The sequence below is a fragment of the Pipistrellus hanaki genome (assembly GCF_964339955.1).
Source record: "Pipistrellus hanaki genome assembly, chromosome: 2".
NCBI classification, from domain to species: domain Eukaryota; kingdom Metazoa; phylum Chordata; class Mammalia; order Chiroptera; family Vespertilionidae; genus Pipistrellus; species Pipistrellus hanaki.
Window position 1 is genome coordinate 170,742,989 of NC_140504.1, and position 22,626 is coordinate 170,765,614.

General features: G+C 40.1%; 1 long non-coding RNA gene across 2 annotated transcripts; it reads left to right on the plus strand.

The window, feature by feature from the left end:
* Window positions 1-4,115: 4,115 nt before the first annotated feature.
* LOC311616822 lies at window positions 4,116-11,969 on the plus strand. Of its 2 annotated transcripts, XR_014793994.1 has the most exons (5): window positions 4,116-4,575; window positions 5,141-5,179; window positions 7,774-7,900; window positions 8,223-8,318; window positions 10,377-11,969. It is a non-coding gene; the product is annotated as an uncharacterized lncRNA (long non-coding RNA). The 2 variants fall into 2 exon arrangements; XR_014793995.1 differs by lacking the exon at window positions 4,116-4,575 and having other exon boundaries at window positions 4,604-5,179.
* Window positions 11,970-22,626: the final 10,657 nt, after the last annotated feature.

Consider the following 22,626-nt stretch of genomic DNA (forward strand, 5'->3'; position numbering starts at 1 on the left):
CAATCGTGGTTAAACAAAATAGAATTTTTTTCTCTCTTATAAAAAAGATAGTCTAGTTCTGATGTGGCACCCCATGGTGTTTGGAGTCCAAATTCCTTCTCTTATTTCTCTAACATCAGCAGGTATCTTTCTACTTCATAGTCCAAAATGGCTGCCCAAGCTCCAATCACCCATTACACATTCAGTATAGAGCTGAAATAGGAAAAGGGCATCATTGTAAGGACACTTCCTAAATTTGTACCACTCCTTCCACTTCCATCTCACTGGCCAAAACTTGGTTACCTGATCATAGCTAGCTGCATATGTAAACTTTGTTCTGGGAAAGCATATTCCCAGATAAAAACTGGAAATTCTACGAACTATAAAAAAGAGAAAATGGATATTGAGTGACAACTTGCCATCTTTGCCCCACTGAGATTTTCAGGAACACAGCTTGCAATTTTTGCCTTGCTAAGGACCCTAAACCCTAGGGGGAAAGAGGAAAGATGAACATGACTAGTCCTTAATTGGTCCCAACAACCCCATCCCAGGACCAAAATGTGTTAGAACATTTAGGTTAAGGCTCATAATTTTAAAAATCTGATGTCATCTGCTAGATGGAGTCTGGACAACTCTTTCCCTGTCTTGCATAATCTCGGGGGGGGGGGGGGGGGGAGCATCAGATTGAAAGGGTCAAGTTTCAGAATTTGATACTCGCAAATCCATTGGAGGCCTGCAGGAGGCAGGTCCTCAAGAACATGAAATTCTTGGAGTATTACCTAATGACTCTGGGCATCCTGTGGCACCAAGAAGACAGCAGGTTTGAGAGGACCCAGCTAAGAAATTCAGTTCCAGCCTTCCTGCTTTATATAGTTTAGCAGAGAATACGGACAAGTAATCAGGCAATGACAGAGCCATGTGCTAAGAGCTAGTATAAAGTGGTAGGGTGGTACAAGATGGTATAGGTTCACAAAAGGAAGTCTAAACTGGACTTGTGAGAAACATTGTACTTACTAAATTATTAGTTTATTACAAAGGAATACATTATTTGTCCTTCTGTGACTGTGTTACTAGTATTCCACTCAGCATAATGTCTTCAAGTTTCATCCATGTTATAGCATGTGTCAGATCAATATTCAAAAATAAATTATATTTGTACAGTTGAAATAAAAAATCAAATGGAAATTTAAAATAGTTTATAACATAAAAAAGATTAAATACTTAGGGATATTTTTGACCCAAAAATATGCAAGTGTTTTACACCAAAAACTAGAAAGCATTGCTGAGAGAATTAAAGCAGATTTAAATAAATGAGACCAGGCTCATGGTTCTCTCCAAATTGATCTATAGATTGAAGATGCTGAACCAGACAAGTTCCATAATGCACTTATGAGGATAAAACTATAGACAGTTTCACATTTATTCAGTATTCACAAGTAATTATTTAGCATCCATTAAGAGCCAGGCTTTGGAGGCAATGTCATGAACAAAACTAAAATTACACTTACAGCATTTCCAATGTTTTTGTGATTTTTTTTCTCCACCACCAACCAATTCTCTGACACCAACTGAGTATCCTACAAGTCAGCTCAATTCTGATACTATCTACCTGGAAACTGTCAGATTATACAGGTAAAGTGCTCAGTCCTACAATTTCCCCTTCCCCCTCCATTTCAGATACTAATTGCAAGTCTAGGTTGTCACCTGTGCTTCTGACCTAGAGGCTATAGATTGGAGGTTCCAGTGATCCCCTCCTCATGTTCAACTAATTCGATAGAGTGGCTCACAGAACTCAGAGAAACATTGTACTTACTATATTACCAGTTTATTACAAAGAAATACAATATAGGATCAGCCAGGTAGGAGAGATGCATAAGGGCAAGGTGAAGGGGGAAGGATACAGAGCTTTCATGCCTTCCCTCTCTGGGCTTATCACAGTTCCCCAACCTCCAATACCTTCCTATCTTCGCTTTCAGCTTTCTATTTTACTGAGAAAATAGAAGCACTCATAAGAGGAAATCCTAATTCTCCCACCACCAAATCTGCCCATCTGCATCTGTCTCCATGAACTCTGCCTCCCCTTTTATTTCAGTGGATGAAGTGTACACACTCTTACAATCGATCCTTATGATTGTATTCTGGATTCCATCCCTTCTTTCCTCAAGGACTTTACTCCTGCAACTGTCCTTTCTCAACTGTGTTGTCAGTTTTACCCTCTCTATTATATCATTTTTATTAGAATACAAATATACTGTAATTTCTTTTATCATAAAAAAAAAAAATCTGGCCCTGGCCTGGTAACTCAGTTAGTTACAGTTCTCCTGACGTCAAGACTGCAGTTGGATCCTCGGTCAGGGCACATACAGGAATCAACCAATGGGAATTCATAAACAAGTGCAACAACAAGTCCACATTTCTCTATGTCTCTCTCAGAGAAATTTTTAAAAATTCTGGATCCATTAGCCACATGAAAAGACAGCTTTACTTTTCTGTCCATCTTTTAAAAAGCAGAACTTCTTAAAACTGTTGTCTATACTTGCTTTCTCCACTTCCACTCTCACCCTTTTATCCCACTCTTATCAAACTTCCACCACTATGCCAAAGCAGCCTGTTTCAACAACTTTCACGTTGCTAAATTCAATGGTCAGTTCTTAGTTCTCATCCTAGTTGACCTATCAGTAGCATTTAACACAGAGGATCACTCCCTTCTTCTTGGAACGTTTTCTTCCCTTGATTTTTCAGATCCTAACTCTCCTACTTTCCCATCTCTCTCCCAGAATATTCATTCTCAATCTTCTTTGTTGGGTCTTCTTCATTTTCCGGATCTAAGGTATTGCAATGCTAGAAGAAAACAAATATGAGTGAGGGTAAGTTATTCTCTTAGCATATTGCTGATTTAGATTTTCCAGTATTTAAAAACTCTGGCCCTAACTGGTTTGGCTCAGTGGATAGAGCATCGGCCTGCAGACAGAAGGGTCACAGGTTCGATTCTAGTCAAGGACATGTACCTTGGCTGTGGGCATATCCCCAGTAGAGAGTGTGCAGGAGGCAGCTGAATCCGTGTTTCTCTTTCATTGATGTTCCTAACTCTCTCTTCCTCTCTTTCTCCCTTCCTCTCTGTAAAAAAAAAATAACAATAATAAAAATTCTGATGTCTATATTTTCAAATAAAAATGATATCTACACCTGCTTTTTTTGTGGAGATCGTGGAGTCAGCATACCTGACCCCATTTTGAGATGTGGACTCTACCCATGTCCAGGCAAACGAGCCAAAGCTTGGGCATTTAGTCAAGGGAGGTAACCAACAGGTGACAAGAACTTAGAGGACCAAGCGACCACCTAGGGTCCCCGCTTGATCAGGCACCCTGATACTAACCGGGGATCAGGACATTGAGTTATACTCGCAGCCAGTGACCCCCTCAAACACTTTTAAAAATGAACATGGCTCTCAAGGCAGCCCCAGAGATACCAACCCTGGAATTTACCCCAAGTGAGGTGGAGATACCTGAGGTTTTCCGGAAACTAGCTCCACGTGCCTTATGGGAAATGTAGTCTCGGGTGGATGGCCTGCACCGCGGGGGAGCCTGGGAACTCTAGGTGGGCTGTTATTTCCGCCAACGCCTGGAAGGGAGGTAGCCCTCGTTCTGTCATTTTCGAGTCTGTGTAGCGGGAGTGGCAGTGGGTGTTGCTCGCCCAGGCTCTGGGAGATCTGTGCAGGGATGTAGGACTTGGAGCGAGCGGGAAAGGCTGTCGGGTGGGACTGCGGGACTGAGGGAAGGCGGGGAGAAAGGCGCTGGTTTATGGCCTCACCCAACCCAAGATGAACTCAACAGCCCGCACCTGCGGTCACTTGGCGTGTGTGCTCCTCCCGGTTCGGAAGAAGTTCAGAGGAAGCCAGCGCAGGGTTCTGGCTGCCACTCAGTGGGCTCCTAGATCCGGGCTGGGGCTGGGACCGGGGCAGGGGCAAGCTTAGTTTGCATTCCTGCCTTCGTGGGTGAAGGTCACTGTGTAACTACCTTTCTTAGTTACAAGAGCACCGTTGGCACTATCAGAGCCTGCAGTAGGGAATGTTAAACCAGTGCAGGGGATCTGGGAAGAAAGCATTTCTGGAGAAACTGTATCCTTTTCTAAAGGCATTCTCACAACCATCACCTGGAGTAACTTATCTTCATTTTACGGCAGGCATTAACTAAGGCTGAGAGAGGTGAAGTTACTTGGCTAGACTCATACAGCTTAGTAAGTGGAAGAGCTGAGATTTAAATCCAGATGAGTTTTCTCCAAATTGCATTCTTATTTTAGAAGATAGCACCTTGCAAAACACACACACACACACACACACACACACACTCACACACACTCACACACACACATACACACACTTGGACTTATTCTTCTTTTGAAATATTTGAGCAGTGAATATTGAGTAAATTTCAATTTGCTGGCATTTTTTAAGGGGCACTAGGTGAATCTACAGATCTTCCAGTGAAGATTTTATAAATAAAGCTGTGAATCCCTCTTGCACATTTTAGTCTTTCTAGGGCCCCAGCTGTACTGGTTAGAATTCGAAAAAAACGCAGACTGAGCTCATAGGAGATGGTGAGTTTCCAGAGGGGGTGGAGGTGGGGAGAAAGAGAGAAACAAACAGTTTGGAGTCTAAACAGAAACGGATTTGAAGTCTAAACTGCTTAAAAATAAATAAATAAAAATAAAAGTTCCTGGGTCTTTGGATCTAGCCTTCTCAAAAAGCCAACCTAGTTTGAGATCTCTTACACCAACTTCAGAGTAGACACTAGAGAATCATAAGAAGGAATGACTTCCAGAGATACTGAGCATCAGAGACCAAATTTTTAGTCTTTTAACTCATTTATTATTATTTTCTTAAGATAAATTTCTGGGGGGAAACATGCCACTGGTTCAAAGGTTAACAACTTGCTGTTAGTTCAGTAGGAATGTACCACATCCATATATTCATAACAGAATCATAAGTAGACATCGGTGCTTATAAAACAGGGGCTTTTCTGACTTGCTGGAAACATTCTCCCAGTAGGTGGCATTCTCTGAGGCTGCAGGGTGGTGCTTCCATTCTGAGAGAGCAGGGTTCTACATTGCAGTCCTGGTTTTTCATGTCCTTCTATTTACTTCCTGACTTTTACTTTCATAGATCTCTGTGCAAGAGTTGCAGAAAATGATTAACTTCCAGGTAAGAAATTCCTTTATTCAGTCATTTAAATATCTCAAAAATCCATATAAAAAGGAAATGTATAATCAGGGAAATGTAGATTGAATAGATTAGGTCCAAAAGGAAATTTAGAAAATAGATAAGTTGATATTCAGGTCACAGGGTTTGCACATAGTTGGAGTAAATTTGAGCTGCTTAATATTTGTGGCCATCATAGAAAATGGATAACCAACCAGTTAAAATATTAGCATTGTTTGTGAGGATAACTCAGTTATCCGATAAAGCAAAATAGTTCCCCAGATAAATAAGTTTTTTCCTGGCACAGTTCTTTGAAGAAAGTATCTTCTAATGGGCTTTCATAGAGATAATACTAAAAACATTCATAGCAAGAACCCTATGAAAAAATATAACATCAATTTCCTATGCCTTAGACTGTTCCCAAGAGTAAACAGAGAACACAGTGCCAAGCAGCTCTATGTAAACGCTTTAATATTTATCCAGAAAAATAAGTAAAGGTATCCTTTTTCAGGGTTCCCAGCTATTCTTAATCATTTTCTCTTGTGCATTTTAAAATCAGGTTGTCAAAGTCCCTAAAAGTGTGTATGTTAAGTATTTTTATTGTGATTGCTTTACACTTTTAGATTGCTTTGGAGAGAATGACTTTTCAATAATGAGTCCTTCATTTATTTAAATTTTCTTATAAGTTCATTACAGTTTTATAGTTTTATTGTAATTCTTATACATTTTTGTAATGCTTATTCTTTTTTAAAACTATATTTTTTAATTTACTGTAAAGAGGAAAGAAGAGGTAGAGAGAGAGGGATAGAAATATTAATGATGAGAGAGAATCATTGATCAGATGCCTCCTGCACACCGCACACTGGGGATCGACCCCTTAACCTGGGCATGTTGCCTGACTGGGAATCAAACTGTGATCTGGTTCATAGGCTGACGCTCAACCACTCAGCCATGCTGACTGGGCTGTAATGTTTATTCTTACACTAGAGGCCTGGTGCACAAATGTGTGCATGGGTGGGATCTGGCCAGCCTGCCCTGATCGGGGTGGGGGTGGGGGGCTATTGGGAACTAGGCTGGCCGGGGAGAGGGGCTGCGGGAGGTTGGCTGACCAACCCTGCCTCCAATGGAGGAGAGGAGGGCCCACAGGAGATTGGCTGGCCACAGTGCACATCATAGTGACCAGTCATTCCAGTCATTCCAGTTGCTTGGCTTTTATATATATAGATGCGGCTATGGAGAATAGTATAGATATTTTTCATCATATTTTCTTGTTGGCTATTCTGTTATATAGCAAAGTATGGATTAAACTGTTTAACTTCATAGTCATGCACCACTTACGACTGAGAAATGGACCATTAGGCGATTTTGTCATTGTGCGAACATAATACAATGTACTTACACAAACCTACACATATAGGCTAGTTACTTACTTTTACTATGGATTTGCCCATTCTGAAGATTTTATACAAATGGAATCATATAATATGTGATCATTTGTAACTAGCTTCTTTCTCCTTACACAATATTTTCCTCTATTTTATAGATAGCTTTTTATTGCACATGATGCAATATTGTTTATCAATCCATTAATTGATGAATAGACATTGATTTCACTTTTTATTATTAGTAATTCTGCTTGAACAGTAGTGCATAGATTTTTGTGTGGGCATGTATTTTTAATTCTCTTGGGTATATGCCTATGAGGAATTGTTGGATCATATGGTAACTCTATGTTTAACATTTTGAGGAACTGCCAAGCTGTTTTCCTTAGTTGCTGCACAATTTTACAATCCCACCAGCAATGTATGAGAGTTTTAGTTTCTTCGCATCCTTGCTAACACCTATCATTGTCTTTAATTTTAGCCATTCTAGTGGGTGTGAAGTGATATTTCATTGTGGTTTTGATTTGCATTTTACTAATGACTAATGATGTTGAGTATCTTTTCATGTGCTTATGTCTTTGTAGAAATGTCTGTTAAAATCCTTTGCCTATTTTTAAATTGGCTTATCTATTGTTCCATTATAAGAGTTCTTTTTATATTCTAGATACAAATCTCTCATCAGATATATGGTTTATAAATATTTCCTCCCATTCTGTGTTGTCTTTTCATTTTCTTGATGGTGTCCTTTTAAAATTTTGATGAATTCCAACTTATCTATTTTTTTTCATCACTTACACTTTTTCTGTCATATTTAAGAAACCAAGTTCACAAAGATTTACTCCTATGTTTTGTTCTAAGAATTTTAGTTTTAGCTCTTACATTTAAGTCTTACCCATTTTAGTTTATTTTTGTATATGATGTGAGGTGTGGATGGAAGAGTTATCCAACTTCATTCTTTTGCCTATGTATATCCAGTTGTCCCTACAACATCTGTTTAAAAGACTATACTTTTCCTCATTGAATTTCCTAGATGAATATTTTAAGTATGATTTTTGTCTTTATCACAGTCTATTTCTGAATCAAACATGCAGTAGTTATCATATATAACTTTCTGGGAATTCAACAGTGAACATAATAGGACTGTAAGAAGCTGACATTCTCTTGGAAGTCCCACGCGATTCACACTTTAGTTTGAAGATCTATGTGCTATTACAGGCATCAGTGACATTCCAGGATGTGGCTGTGGACTTCACCTCAGAGGAGTGGCAGCTGCTTGACTGTGATCAGAGAACCTTATATTGGGATGTGATGTTGGAGAATTTTAGAAACCTCATCTCAGTGGGTAAAGACAGTGGGTGGTAACTTCTCATTGTAACTCAGAATGCATTAGTAGTGCCCTTCCTGAAGATTTGTGAAAGCTGTGAACATTCTGAAGCTTTAGTAGGTTTGGCCCTGAATTTTAGTGATCAAAGATTTGTCATCCTCTTTGGGGGTCAGTGTGTTTATGCTTCTACCTCCCAAATGGAGGAGGAGAGTCTTTCTGTTCTAAAGACTGTTTGTCATCCTTTACAGGCCCTGAGACTCAAGGAGGCAGACCTGAGTTGTGAGGTAGTTGTTTGTCCCTAGCACTTTGTTCCCAGTTCTGTGTTGTTTCCCATGAACAGGGGGTCCAATTACCAAAACAAAAGTGATCTTCGGGGTGGAGCAAGGACAAGAGCTGCAGGTGGTGGAGGGAGAGAACCCACACTGGAGCCACCCAGGTGAGTGAGAGAAAACCGGGTAGGTGAGTCTTTGGAATTGGTCAGTGAGGGACAGGCACCTTTGAAACAGTTTTCAGGAAGTATCTCTTAGAAGCCACACACGTTTGGAAGTGACTGGGAACACTTGACATATATCATGAGGTCCCCAAATGACACTTTCACTTTCACTCTCCCACATAGCTCTTCTTTCTCTTTGCTCAGCTCTTGTACAAAGGATGGCCCTCTCCTCTCTACTCTGGCTTCTCACACTGCCTGCTTCTAAATCCTTGCTTCGGTCTCTTCATTCTTAAAATCCTCATTCTCCTTCCCTCCCCAGCATGATTGCAGATCTTTTCTAATTATTAGAGCAAGTATGTCAAACTCAAAGGCTAAAATGGGCCAAATAAGGCTTAAGTTTGTGGACTGCAAAAAAAAAAAAAAGCTTCAGTTTTCATAGAAAAGTGGGTTTATTTCAATAGAAACATGATGAATACAAAAGGCTGAAATAAATGAGTAATTGTTAACATAGGAGGCAGCCCATTGATGTTTTTCTCATCATCAGTCTTCTTATCTCTCTACCCTTTCCCTTCTCTTTCTCTCAAATAAATAAAAACATTTTAAAGAAAGTAGAATCCTTGGAACAGAAGGTCTTTGTTGAGGACTAGAAGAATATATGCTTAGATACCATGAGTGAACTCATTATATTGCATAGTTTGTTCATCAGGCTAATTACCCTGGAATTTTCATTTGGTTATTGTTGAGTGAGATAACACAGGACGCTGCTGCCTTTTGCTTAAAGTGAGAGAAAACAGAAACCCAATACCCATTGCCGGGGTGTTTCTCAGCATCTAAAAGGGTTCAGGAATCTGGGGAAAGGGCTGCATGTAAATTAATAAAGAGACTAGAAATATAAATTTAGAATACATGAGGGAGCCAGAGTAGACTTAGCTATAGTAACGCAAGTTCTCTCTGAATTTCTGGACCCCTAGTTTTTTATTAACACAAATTGCCCTAAGGCAAAGCAGATACACATATCAAAGGAAGGTTTGGTATACAGTAGGCATTGTCAGGTTGGAGGAACTGCCTTTGGCTGTTCCAGTAGCAGGCAATAATATATGCAGATTTTCTGGTTTGGGGAAATGCTTTTGGCTATTCCAGCAGGCAATATGATTCAACCCTGCTGAATATAGAAGCCCATCAACCTTTTGAGGACTTCTTGCATTAATTATGACATGATGGAATTAGCTTCCAGCAACCCATACTTCTGGGGATTCATTTGTTAGATTGAAATAGGATGTAAAAACAGTTCTTATCAAATACAAATATGACAGATAGTTTTCATATATAGAAATCCAGCCAGAATAAAAATAATAGCATGCAGACAGACTCTATGCTTGGGCTAAAGATAACTTGCACTTGAATGTCCTGTTTGGATATTTGTGTTCCTGTGCTGACAAGTAAGTATATGGGAAAATGAACCCTAGCTGTAATTAAGTTGGAACACTATCTACAGATATCTCTCAGATGTAGTTTAAATGGGGTCAGAGGACTGGAGATATAAGAATATTCCTGAAGGGAACTGACATTGTGCCAGGTGATTAAGAGGAAAAAGAGATGTGAATGAAGGAAATATGGGGCTATAATAATAGGGCAATCTAGAAATTAGGTAGTGAAGATCTGATTTTAATCATCCTCCAAATCTAGTTTTTCCTATGATATTTTCCTTTAGCTCACTTGTTTCTTGTTCCCCTTTCCATTAATCCAATCTTCGCAATGTCTCTCTTCATTCTGAATTAGCAAGGCACCGTTGTTAAGCAACCTTTGATTTCCTTTGTATCCTACTCACTGAACCTTACACCTATTTTACTGTTTTCCACAAGTCACAAGTCAAGTCATCTATTCTCATTACTGTCATTCACCTCCCATTTCCTTTTTAGAGTTTTATTCTTAAAGCTCAGGAGCAAGGCAAATATAGGATTTATTTCAAAATGAGAGATTAAGTTTGAAGTCATATAAGTTGCTTTTATAACTATTGATAGGAAAAATTAACTAATAATGTTTCATTGTACTCATTTTTAGAAGCTGACTGCCTGTTTATTGATGAATCAGAGAAGCACCAGGAAAGCGAAGACAATTTTTTGAATTCAGTTTTGTTCACGTTCAGTAAAATACTGACTATGGAGAGACTCCATAGTTATAATATGAGTACAGATCATATTGGAAAACATCATATAAATGCAAGAAAGATATCATATAAATGCAAATCACATGAGACGACTTTGCAACCTACTTTAGATTTACTGAATAATAATAGATGTTATAACAGAGAAAACACTTATGAATGCAAGGACTGTGGGAAAGCCTTCAAGAAGAATTTTCATTTAATTAGACATGAAAAAAATCATACAAGAAAAAAACCCTTTGAATGCAATGACTGTGGGAAAGCCTATAGCAGGAAGGCACACCTTGCAACTCACCAGAAAATTCATAACAGAGAGAGACCCTTTGTATGTATGGATTGTGGGAAAGCTTTTATGCATAAAACACAGCTCATGGTCCACCAGAGACTTCACACTGGAGAGAAGCCTTATGAATGTAGTCAGTGTGGGAAATCATTCACGTGGAACTCCTCCTTTACTCAACATGTGAAACCTCATACACTGGAGAACTCGTTTGAATGTAAGGAATGTGGGAAAACCTCCAGGTATAGTTCATCCCTTTATAAACATTCTAGATTTCATACAGGAGAGAAACCCTACCATTGCATTGTATGCGGCAAAACCTTTGGCAACACATCTGTGCTTGTTACGCATCAAAGAATTCACACAGGAGAAAAACCTTATGGATGTATTGAATGTGGCAAAGCCTTCATCAAGAAGTCTCATCTCCTTAGACATCAGATAACTCACACAGGAGAAAAGCCCTATGAATGTAACAAATGTGGGAAGGCATTTTCCCAGAAGTCAAATCTTACTGTGCATCAGAAAATTCATAGGTAATATTCATCTTATGAATATGAGAAAGCCTTAGATACTAAATAAGTCTTTATTAAAAAGAGATTTCATGGTGAGGAGAAATCCAAGAATTAGAATGAATTTGGAAAGAGTAGATTTCCATAAAAAGATAATCCCAATCATGTTCTGGAAGTGATAATAAACTTTTTACAGAGAAGATCACAGAAATCATGAAATCATAAGTAATAGAGCATAGAGCATTGAAAGTAAGTATAAATTAAATAATCAAGTAATCAGTGAAGACTATATTTACCATCCCTGATTTATTTTTATAACAAATTATACATTTATGTATGTGTGAGTATAAAATGTTTATATGTAATATTAAATTATATAATGTTTCTGCAGTAAGTATCACCATTTTTTCTTCCAATCCTAATAACATGCAAGGGAAAATGTGTTTAAAATGTATTATGAATTTCAAGAATATATCCACTTGCTGGCACTTTTAATGGGCACAGCAGTGTTACTGAAACCCAGAGTCTCCTCTTTAGTTATAAAACTTGTTATAAAGACGTTTTCCTATGTATGTAAACATGAAAACAAAATTTAACAAGTTACCAATTGAGAGGAGGGGAAAACAGTTGTATTCTGTATTACAATAAACATTCCATTGAGGAAAATAAGTATTTAAATAAGTATGTAAATAAAACAATTGCATGCTAACATTCCTGTTCTTTTTCATTGATGTGTTTACATAAGGTAAGCATAGCTCAAGTAGTCAACTCTAATGGGAGTTTCATCTATATTTGATTTTAGTAAAGTAGGCTGTTATAACTTCCAAGAAATTGACACAGGTTTACCTCCTAGGAGTGCCTGGAATTTTCTATATGACAATATAGGCAGCGTTAATCAAGTTGAAAAGAGCAAGTTTCCTGCAGAGCAACTTTGCTTTGGAATGTGACATTTTAAGAAACAACCTATATAATAAGAAGGTAATATGCAAATTAATCGTCATTCCATCACAAAGATGGAAGTACCCATACCCATAAGATGGTGGCGCCCAGTCCTCTCAGCCCCACTAGAGTCCCCCCATCCCAGAGGGACGGCCAAGTTACATTTATTTTGTACTGTAGAAACACTGGAAATTAATTAGCCAATAAATGCAATTCCCATGGCTTCATGCAAGGAAGAAGTAAACACATCACCACTTTCTCTGGAAAAGTTAACCATGATTTACCATACACCCTAAAAGTAGCTGCCTGCCAATATGTGAGTCATTTGAACCCCTGTCAAAAATGAAAAGTGAAATATACAAGTCACATTTTATAATTAATAAAGGAAAATAAGAATCAAGTTTCCTAAAATGTAGAGCATCACACTTTCAAGTTTCACAGTGATTAATATAGCACCATTTTATTGTTAAAACTGTCACTTTAAGTATACATGTCAAAGTGCTTCGACTGCAGCATACTAATTAAAATTCCTGGAAGGTTCTAGAACTGGCAGCTAATTTAATAAGGTTACTCACAAACTGTTCAAAAAAGAGCATGCTGCCTTACAAAGAAATCTCATAGGACAAAGAAAATTCTAGTCTGACTTCAGAATTTCCTATAAATACAGTGCACAGTAAAGTTCAGAAGTGAGATCAAGGCCACTTTGAACACAAGACTCAACACAACCAAAAATGTCTGTACCTGTTTTTGGCTTATTTGAAGACCCAAAGTCAAATGTTCTAGCCCATCAGGTTTACATTGTTCCCTCTGGCACGTTCCCAGTGCTTGACTAGACACGATATTTAAGGCAATCAAGGAGATTTGGATGTGGCAACATCTGGGGCAACACAGCAAGAGGGCATCTTTGTCCTAGGCGGTGGCTAGTTAAAATGAAACACAGGTGAAGGCTGGAGAGGAAGAGTTACGAATAGACTTCTAGTTAAAATATATTAGCCCTTCGTTCAAACACCTTCAGATTATCTTTTTATTCTCCATAGGTTACAGAATCAAAGTCTGCTTTGGACAGCAAAGTACATTCCTAATGCTTTATGACTGACTACAAAATGACACTAATTCTTTGAAAATTAAACACTTAGGAAACTTTCAAATTCACATTTGAATCTGAAATTAGTGGAGGGATAATGAGATATAGTGTGACAATTTTAAACTGTGGATTACTCTTAAAACCATTGGGCCCCATGGCATTAGGCATTAGGTGATCCCTTCTTTCCCTTCAAGTAGGAATGATTCTGTTTTTTCCTGTGCAAATTCCCCAATGCCCAGGCTCCAGACCATGACCAATGTTCTTTTGGTAGCTAATTTGGAATTTAGGCACTCTAGAGATACCTTCCTCTCCTAATAGTTCTTTATTAAAATAAACTAGAGGCCCAGTGCATGAAATCGTGCATGGGTGGGGTCCCTAGGCCTAGCCTGCGATCCACCCACTCGCCAGTCCTTAGTCCCGCCCTGCTGCCTCCACCCATCCAGTTCCCTGTTGGCCAGGCGATCAATCTGAGCCTGTGGGTCGGGAGAGGACCAAGAGGTTGGCATTCCACTCATTCACCACTCCCCAGTCCCGCCCCACTGTCTCCCACCCCAGTGGTTGTGGTTCCCCGTTGGCTGTACAGTGATTGGAGTCTGTGGGCTTGCAGGGGGAGGGGACCAAGAGGTGGTCAATGCACCTCATAGTGACTGGTTGATCGGTTGGTCCAGTTGTTATGCTGTTATGGTCTCTAGCCTTTTATTATATAGGAAGACATATAATAGTAGTGGTACATAAAGTTCTAGACCATAATCAGCATTTCTTTTAAAATTAGAATTAAAAGTACTTTTAAATTAGAATTAAGTTAGAATAACCATAATATTATTAATATATCAAGGAAGGTTATTTACTTTTCTATTTGGAAGTTATTCACTCTATTACCCTTAAGACTAAAACCCATAAACTATATTTATTACAGATTAGTGGAGGAACGATGATTTAAACTAACAAAATTAAACTATGTCTCGCACTAAGATAATCTTATTAAAGGAACACAAAAGGCAGCATTAACATTCTCTATCCAGTTATTTTCAAATTTTTCTATCCTGTGCCCCCCACAAATATGGGAGAATATTTTTCTGACAAGCAAAAAAAGGGCATTTTTCTTACCATAACCTGAAAAGAAGCTTCTCTTACCGATCTAGGTAACTCTGGTCAGTAGAAACACAAAGTAAACCTTTGGTCTGGCTAAGGCACTCTATTCTGAAATGTACAGAAAACATGTAGGGGTGGCAGCTGTGTATGCTGAGAGAAAGGCTGAGGTGTAAACTCACCCCAAAATACCATGCATAAGCCTAAAATATCTTTTATACTTTGGAAATGTAATAATTGGCATGACATAAATGCACAGAGCTATTTGTAACCAGGTCCTGCTTCAGGCACCCCATTACTACATAACAAATGGGGACTTTCAAGATGGCAGGCTACACCAAGAACAAGAGACAGCAACACAATCCAGATGGACAAGCTCACGGTGTTCTGAGACAGTTAATCACTCAGTTTCACTTTCACCTTGCTCACAGCCACCTTTCTTTCATCTAAGGATGTCAATAAAACTGACTATAGCCCTAATGAGTTTTGTTCAGTGGATAGAGCATCGGCCTTTTAGATTAAAGGGTCCTGGTTCAATTCTGGTCAAAGACACATGGCCAATTTGCAGCTCGATCCCCAGTAGGGGGCGTGCAGGAGGCATCCAATCAATGATTCTCTCTCATCATTGATGTTACTATCTCTCTCCCTCTCCTTCCTCTCTGAAGTCAATAAAAATATATTTAAGAAGAAAAAAAAGACTATGGCATAAGTCTTTACCACAAGAGAAATAAGTCATAAATCACAGGCACAAAACAATTTTCAAATGAGCTTGATACAACAGAAAGAGAGCAGAAACACACGTTGAAGTACTAGCCTTCAAATAAGAGGACACGACCTTATGCCTGAAGTAAAAGGTATTTTCTTACTATACTATAAGTTGAAGAAAGCCTGTGATCCAAATTTGTGATTTTATAAATATCAGTTCCCTTCTTATATAATACAGATTAATCTCATTGCTGTGTACAAGGTCAACAAAACAGTAAAATGATTAGCTTAGAAACCTTTATGCAAAGCTCTGTTCCCAGCCCAAATGGACACTTTCTCCAGTCAGTTTTACAGATGACCCAGAAGGTCTACAGAAAAGAGCATTAACCTCACTTAATTGACTCGTTCTTTGACCTCTGTGATGGCAATTTATCAACAAACATGGAATCATTACCCACATTTTCTGGCATCATTTTCTCACCTATTTTCAGTGTTCATTTTTGTCTCAGAGAAAGTCATTGAATATATCTCAACCTTTATAAACATTTTAAAAAATGAGTACAGAACTATGAGTTCAGCTTCTTGACTCTTCATTTCTAATGACCTAGATGATAATTATTAGAATTTGTAAATTTAAAAATTGAAACATTAATTACATAGTTATTTTTACAAAGCAGCAGATTGAACTCCAACAAAAGAATACACTATAATTAAAATTTTAAATGGTCACATTCATAGATACTAGTAAATAATAGTTATTAACTTAATTACATATCAACACCATGATGCCTATTTTATCCAAGGGCAATCCATCCAAGAAAAGGATTTAAGATCCACTCTTCAACCAAAACCGGCTTGTTCAGTGGATAGAGCGTCAGCCAACGGACTGAAAGATCCCAGGTTCAATTCCAGTCAAGGACATGTACCCTAGTTGCGGGCATATCCCCAGTGGGGGGGTGTGCAAGAGGCAGTTGATCGGTGTTTCTCTCTCATCGATGTTTCTAACTCTCTATCCCTCTCTTTTCCTCTCTGTAAAAAATCAATAAAAATATATTTTTTTAAAAAGATACACTCTTCGTTCAAGCACAAATTTCATTCAGTGAAAAATAAAAGAAAACCAGAGGGTAGGGGGCTTCACTGTTGCAGCCTGATGTGACATCACCTTGAAAGAGCAACTGTGTAGGTCAAGATGACAAGAAATATGCAATGGTCTACTGTGGGAATAAGGGAATAAAACAAGAATTCTATTTTATTTGTTTATTTATAATCCTGACCTGAAGATATTTTCCCATTGATTTTTAGAGAGAGTGGAAGGGGTGGGGAAGGACAGAGAAACATCAATGTGAGAAAGACACATGGATTGGTTGCCTCCTGCATGTGCCTAGATCAGGGCCTGGGTGTGTCCTTGACTGGAATCAACCTGGACTCTTTGTTGTTAGGCCCACGCTCTACCCACTGAGCCAAACCAGCTAGGACTAAAACAAGAATGTTAATTGTAACATATCAGGAGGCATGTAAATTAATTCTATAAATTAACTTGCTCCCTTCATAAGTATAAGAAGGAATACTGTAGAATAATCTAAAATATATTTCCGGAACTGGACAAATATATACTGTTCTCTAGAGCACTTTTGTCACTGACCTCATTGTCTTAGGCTGCATACATGAAGAAAACCAAAATTATGCAAGAAGAAAACCAAAATTATCCTCAGCTCTTTCCAAACATAGGAGCTAAATCAACATGTTTTTGTTTCATAAATACTACATACAGTACATACTTACAATGGGCTCCTCCCTGGCCTGGGCCCTAGTCAGGGCGAGTATAGTACACACACACACACACACACACACACACACACACACACACGGAGAAAGGTCTGAAGAAACCCGTAAAATAAATTCTCCCAAATTTGTTCTTGGATTTTTATTTATTTTATTTTATTATTTTAATTTTATTTTTTTGCATACTGCATTCATGACTCCTTTCTCTTTTCTGCAACCATTTTTGCAGACCTGCTCCACCAATCCCTTCCTCCAATCCCCCACCCCCAACATCATACTAGAAGGTTGGTGGGAGGGGCGGGGATGGGAATCAGCAGTCATGAATCAGCTTTGGGGGAGAATCCCTGATATTTCTTTCCCCAAATCAAAAGACAAGATTCCAAGAAATCCCCCCACGGAGATGGAGATCGGAGCTACTTGCAAGAAGGGGCTTGGAAGGCTGGACTGAGCAGTAAGGCAGACGAAGGCGCGGCCAGGTGCACAGCTGTGCAGTGTGCCTGCTGGGATCCGGGGGAACAGAGGGTCGGGGAAAGGTCGCAGGGGGCGGAGCTTCCCATCGTAAGGTGCTGGAGGGCGACCTGCCTCAGACCGCCCAGAGGGGCTGGTGCGTGTCGGAGGAAGGCAGTGCGGGGACATTCCAGAGAGGACCCCCGGCCAAATGAGAGCTACCCGTTCCTTCCCCTTCTCTTGGCTCCCAGCCGATGGGGAGCCAGGTTCCGAAGGGCAGGAGGTAGGACAATCCCAGGGGGCTCTCCTGTGGCTGCGCAGCCCATGAGCCTGGGCCCAAGGAAATATTCACAAATGGCTGTCTGACATCATTCATGGTGAAGTGGTTGATGACCGCAAATGAAAACTAATGGGGACAAGCTGCACAAATGGCTTTTAAATGATCTTATTCTAAAGCTTCCAACAAGCTTTAGAAATGGTTTGGCATGGGAATATACAACTTGATGAAGGCCATCTGGAATGAGTCTCTGATATATGAACAATTAAAAACAGGTTGAGAAATTCCTGTGCTAGAGTAGGATAATGGTTCAATTATCCTAGTGCAACAATGATTAAATTAGAAATATTGGCATAAATTAATCTGTCCCTGACATAATCTTCATCATATCTAGAGTGTATACTGCAAATGGTGGTATGGAATGGCAACACGGAATTTATACCCTGATCTGAACCTGTATCAGTAGTTCCCAAATGTGGCTGGGCATCAGAATCAACTCTACAGCTTGTTAAAAATATAGCTATCTTGCCAAAACCGGTTTGGCTCAGTTGATAGAGTATCAGCCTGCAGATTAAAGGGTTCCAGGTTCGATTCCAAGGGCATGTACCTTGGTTGTGGGCACATCCCAGGTGGGGGGTGTGCAGGAGGCAGCTGATTGATGTTTCTCTCCCATCGATGTTTCTGACTGTCTATCCCTTCCCTTCCTCTCTGTAAAAAATCAATAAAATAGATATTTAAAAAATATATATATGTGGCTATTTTGGGTTCCACCTCAGGAGGCTGTGAGTCAGTATTTCTGTGAGAAGGCCTGACAAAGCACCTGAGTTCCAGATTTGGGAATTGCTGCTTTATAGACCTTTTAAAAATAGAACCTGGGCTTCCTAGTGGTTGGCTAATTTGGAATCTTGGTCATGACAGTCAAGATGGGACCTGGGATGTCCTATAAAATACTGATGCTTACAGAGTTTCCTGGGGTAGCAATTAATGGAAATAAAGGAACTAGACAAGAAGAGGGCTCATGCTGTAAGAAGGGTCAGGCAATGACAAGTGGCGTCATTAAAGCGGCCTCTGATCACCTGCCTTGGGGGTGATGAATATGTTCCACAATATAAAAATAACCGTGCACTTGTCAGCAACTCCTCTCTGAAAATGTTTTTGGTACTAGAACAATTCACTCTTAAGTAATAAGCTGTTGGTCCTGTGATTAATAAGCCCCATTTTTGGCCCTGGTACCATCGGTAGGAGTGAACCAACAGGATCCAAGCGCCCACTCCCAGCTTCTCTAAGGAACCCTTCCGATGGGGCTCTGACCCCTTTTCAAAGACATGCAGTGGAGTTCGATAAGGAGCAGGTGTCTGCTTCTGAGAGCAGGCTGAGGAGGGACAAGGGGATAAAAAAGGTTGAGCAGTGGGCAACTTGGGGGTAGAGACAGAGGAGGTCACTAGTTTAGAGGGGCCACTGCACCCCAATGGATACACTTTTATTTATTTATTATTATTTTTAATAGATTTGTATTGATTTCAGAGAGGAAGGGAAAGAGAGAGAGAGAGAGAGAGAGAGAGAGAGAGAGAGAGAGAGAGAGAGAGAGAAACATCACTGATGAGAGAGAATCATTGGCTGCTTCCTGCATGCCCCTCACTGGGAATTAAGCCCAAAACCTGGGCATGTTCCCTAACTGGAATCAAACCTGGGATCCTTCAGTCTAAAGGCTGGCACTCTATCCACTCAGCCAACCTGCCTAGGGCTATATCTTTATTTTAATAATCTACCACTAAGCAACTATTTGGTCAGTCCACATGGGTAGATTATGGAGCATAAGGACCTACCGTTTCCCTTACCCTCCTCTGACTCCTCCAGCTCTCCTGGCCCACCTGGAACACCAGACATACTTTCAGATTCATCCACAAACAGCTCAAGCAACTTATCAAGCCTTGCTCCTAACTTAACACTTCTTAAATAGGAAACAGTTATTTTTGAAATCTTCATTTAGGCTAAACCTTATCAGATTAATGCTTAAACCCTGGAATGGCTCACAGGTCTCACAGAGGGCGTTACCTTTTCTGAAATCCCACTGTCCCTATTTCCTGCATCTGGGAAATGTCAACCTCAAGTGACTAAGATTGTCATTTTTACTTTTGATCTCTTTCCCTTCTGCCCTTTGCCTTTGCCGACCACTGCCCTAAGCGGTAGCTCCTGTAATCTTTGATCAGCTTCTTATGTCTGGTCCCTTCACCTTCACCACCTGACTGTAATTCTTTCTCTCTAACATTAAGGACAACCATGGCTTATTTCAAAGAGCCTAAGTGGAGAAAATAATAAATAAGCATATAATAAGTTACTCTTTTCATGGTGTAAGTAGAAAAAAACAGTATATAGAAAAGGTGGTGTTGGTGGTATCAGCTAGCTGGCCATTCAATCTCCTTCGCCATCAGTTTTGAATATATTTTTGTTGTTGTTAATCCTCAACCAAGGATATTTATTCCATTGATTTTTAGAGAGAGAGGAAGGGAGGGAGAGAGACATAGAGAGAGAGACATCATGTGATAGAGACACATCAATTGGTTGCCTTCTACACACACCCTGACTGGGGCCGGCAATCAATTCTGTAACTGATTTACGTGCCCTTGACTGGTTTCGAACCTGGGACTGTTAAGTCCCTGGGCTGATGTTCTAACCATAGCGCCAAACTGGCTAAGGCCTGAATATAATTTTTAGCACCTCTCTACGTTTGGGAAACAGAGCCAAGCTTTGCTTAATTTAGTTATAGTGTGCTAGTTAAATGAATTGCAACCCTCAAAATAAATTTGTACAATCCTGATATTCATTTCATTTCAAATATTGTTAACCTTCCAGCCATAAAGTCCTTGGAGCCACTTCACTCACTTGCTCTTAAAATTTCCAGAGCTTCACTTATCCATTAAAATGGACTTGAATTCAACCATGAATTGTCTTTGACAGCCTAATTGGATGGCTATATTTAGCAAATGTTCCTGCATTTAGCCATTCATTCACTTAAAAAGCATTCATTGGGTGCTGGTCCTGTGCCAGGCAACCTGATGGGTAAAGGCTGGCCTGCTCACCACTCCTCCATGTGCCTCTGCGGGGGGCTGGAAATGCCTGTCCCCTCTGGGAGGGAGCCAAGCGTGGCCAGCTCGCTGTATGTCACTTGGAGCATTCTGAAATTCCAGTAAGAATTATTTGGGAGAATATCAATGAGATCACTTAGAGCATGATTCCCAATATTCATCCCCTACAAATAATTGGAGCTCAGATGTCATAAAAGGTGCTCATTAATGACAGGATAGAGTATGGATGGCCTAGAACCGTGGTCGGCAAACTCATTAGTCAACAGAGCCAAATAACAACAGTACAAGGATTGAAATTTCTTTTGAGAGCCAAATTTTAAAAACTTAAACCATATAGGTAGGTACATTGTTATTAAGTTAATTAAGGTACGTGGTATTTTGTGGAAGGGACACACTCAAGGGACCAAAGAGTCCCATGTGGCTCGCGAGCCGCAGTTTGCCAACCACTGGCCTAGAAAAATAGAGGTCTGGGGATTAAGATAGTGAATAATCAATTAAGGTCACTAGCTGGTTTGGCTCAGTTGGTAGAGCATCGGCCTATTCACTGAAGGGTCCCAGGTTGGATTTCAGTCAAGGGTAAAGGTCTGGACTGTGGGTTCAGTCCCCAATAGGGGGCGTGCAGGAAGAAGCCAATCCATGAGTCCCTCTCATCATTGATGTTTCCATCTCTCTCTCCCTCCCCCTTTCTCTCTGAAATCAATAAAAAAAATCCATGATTCTTTTTTTAAAGAATCACTTAAGGTTTTATACCAGGTGTGGAACAAATTAAATTGGATGTTTCAGGTAGAAAATTTGGCAGAGACATTAAGATTATTTAGAACGTGTGTGGCAGCAGTAAATGCTATTAAGATGTAGTATTTCTGTCATAGATTGATGGAGACCTAAGTCAGCAGTATACAATGGGAAGAGAAAGTATGGCTAGGGCTGCCCCATATTTTATTCAAAGAATAAGGGAACCAGAAAGGTGAGCCCTCTTCTTCCTGCTGGCTCCCAACACCTCCATGAAAGAGACTGGGAGACTAGAGCCCGGTTTCTGACCCCTCTCCACCAGGGAGGAAACAAGAGGACCAACTCTTCTGATTCCCACCTGCCTCCACCTCAAAGGGCTCAGCCTCTGGGAAAGAAGGCTGCACAGGTGTATTCTGGGTTAGCACTGGGTTGGTGTTAACTGACAAACAGCCAGAGCAGCGGAAATTCAAGAAACCATAACATTTGAAGCTGAATTCCAATATGCTGAAACCATGTTTCAAGATTAGTCTGGTCATAAGAGGAATTTAAAACTGGAAATTGTAGAGCAAGGAGAGAAGCAGAGATGGACTCAGAGACAAGCTCTCGATGCCCAGTGGGAACGGGGCTTGTCCAGAGCCAGCAGCAGCAACGAAACGTGGAAGGATGCAATGAAGAAAATGAAAAGCATGGCCCGCTGTCTTGATGATAAAGATGTGGATCAGATGCTGAGAGAACAAGAAAGAGAGGGGACTCCATGGCCAACTTTATAAAGAAGAATAATGCCAAGGAGAACAACAATAAGAAAGTGAGACATCAGTACAGTGGCCCAGCACCTCCTCCCAACAGATTCCCCATCTGTCCTGGAAACCACAGGGCTGGAGGCACAGACCCAGTGGATCTGAGCAGAAGCGCTTTTCCAGGCTTGCCAGCAGGAAGGCAATGGAGAGACTGGCCCACAGTGGAGTGTGAGGGTGTGTAACTTCTCTGAGGCTATGGGAGTGGCTGAAGGTTGTGGTAGTGGACCTAGGGCAGCCAGCTGTCCAGCTGTAACAGTTGTCTATGCTAATAATCAGGCGCACATACATGAGCAATTGTTGAAGACTAGTTTTGACCACTGGCATTTGAGAAGAATATCTGAGACCTGACGTTTGGACTGAGGCACCTGTAAGATCTCAGGTGTGCCAACACCAGTGATGGCTGCTGACTTACAGAGGAAACAC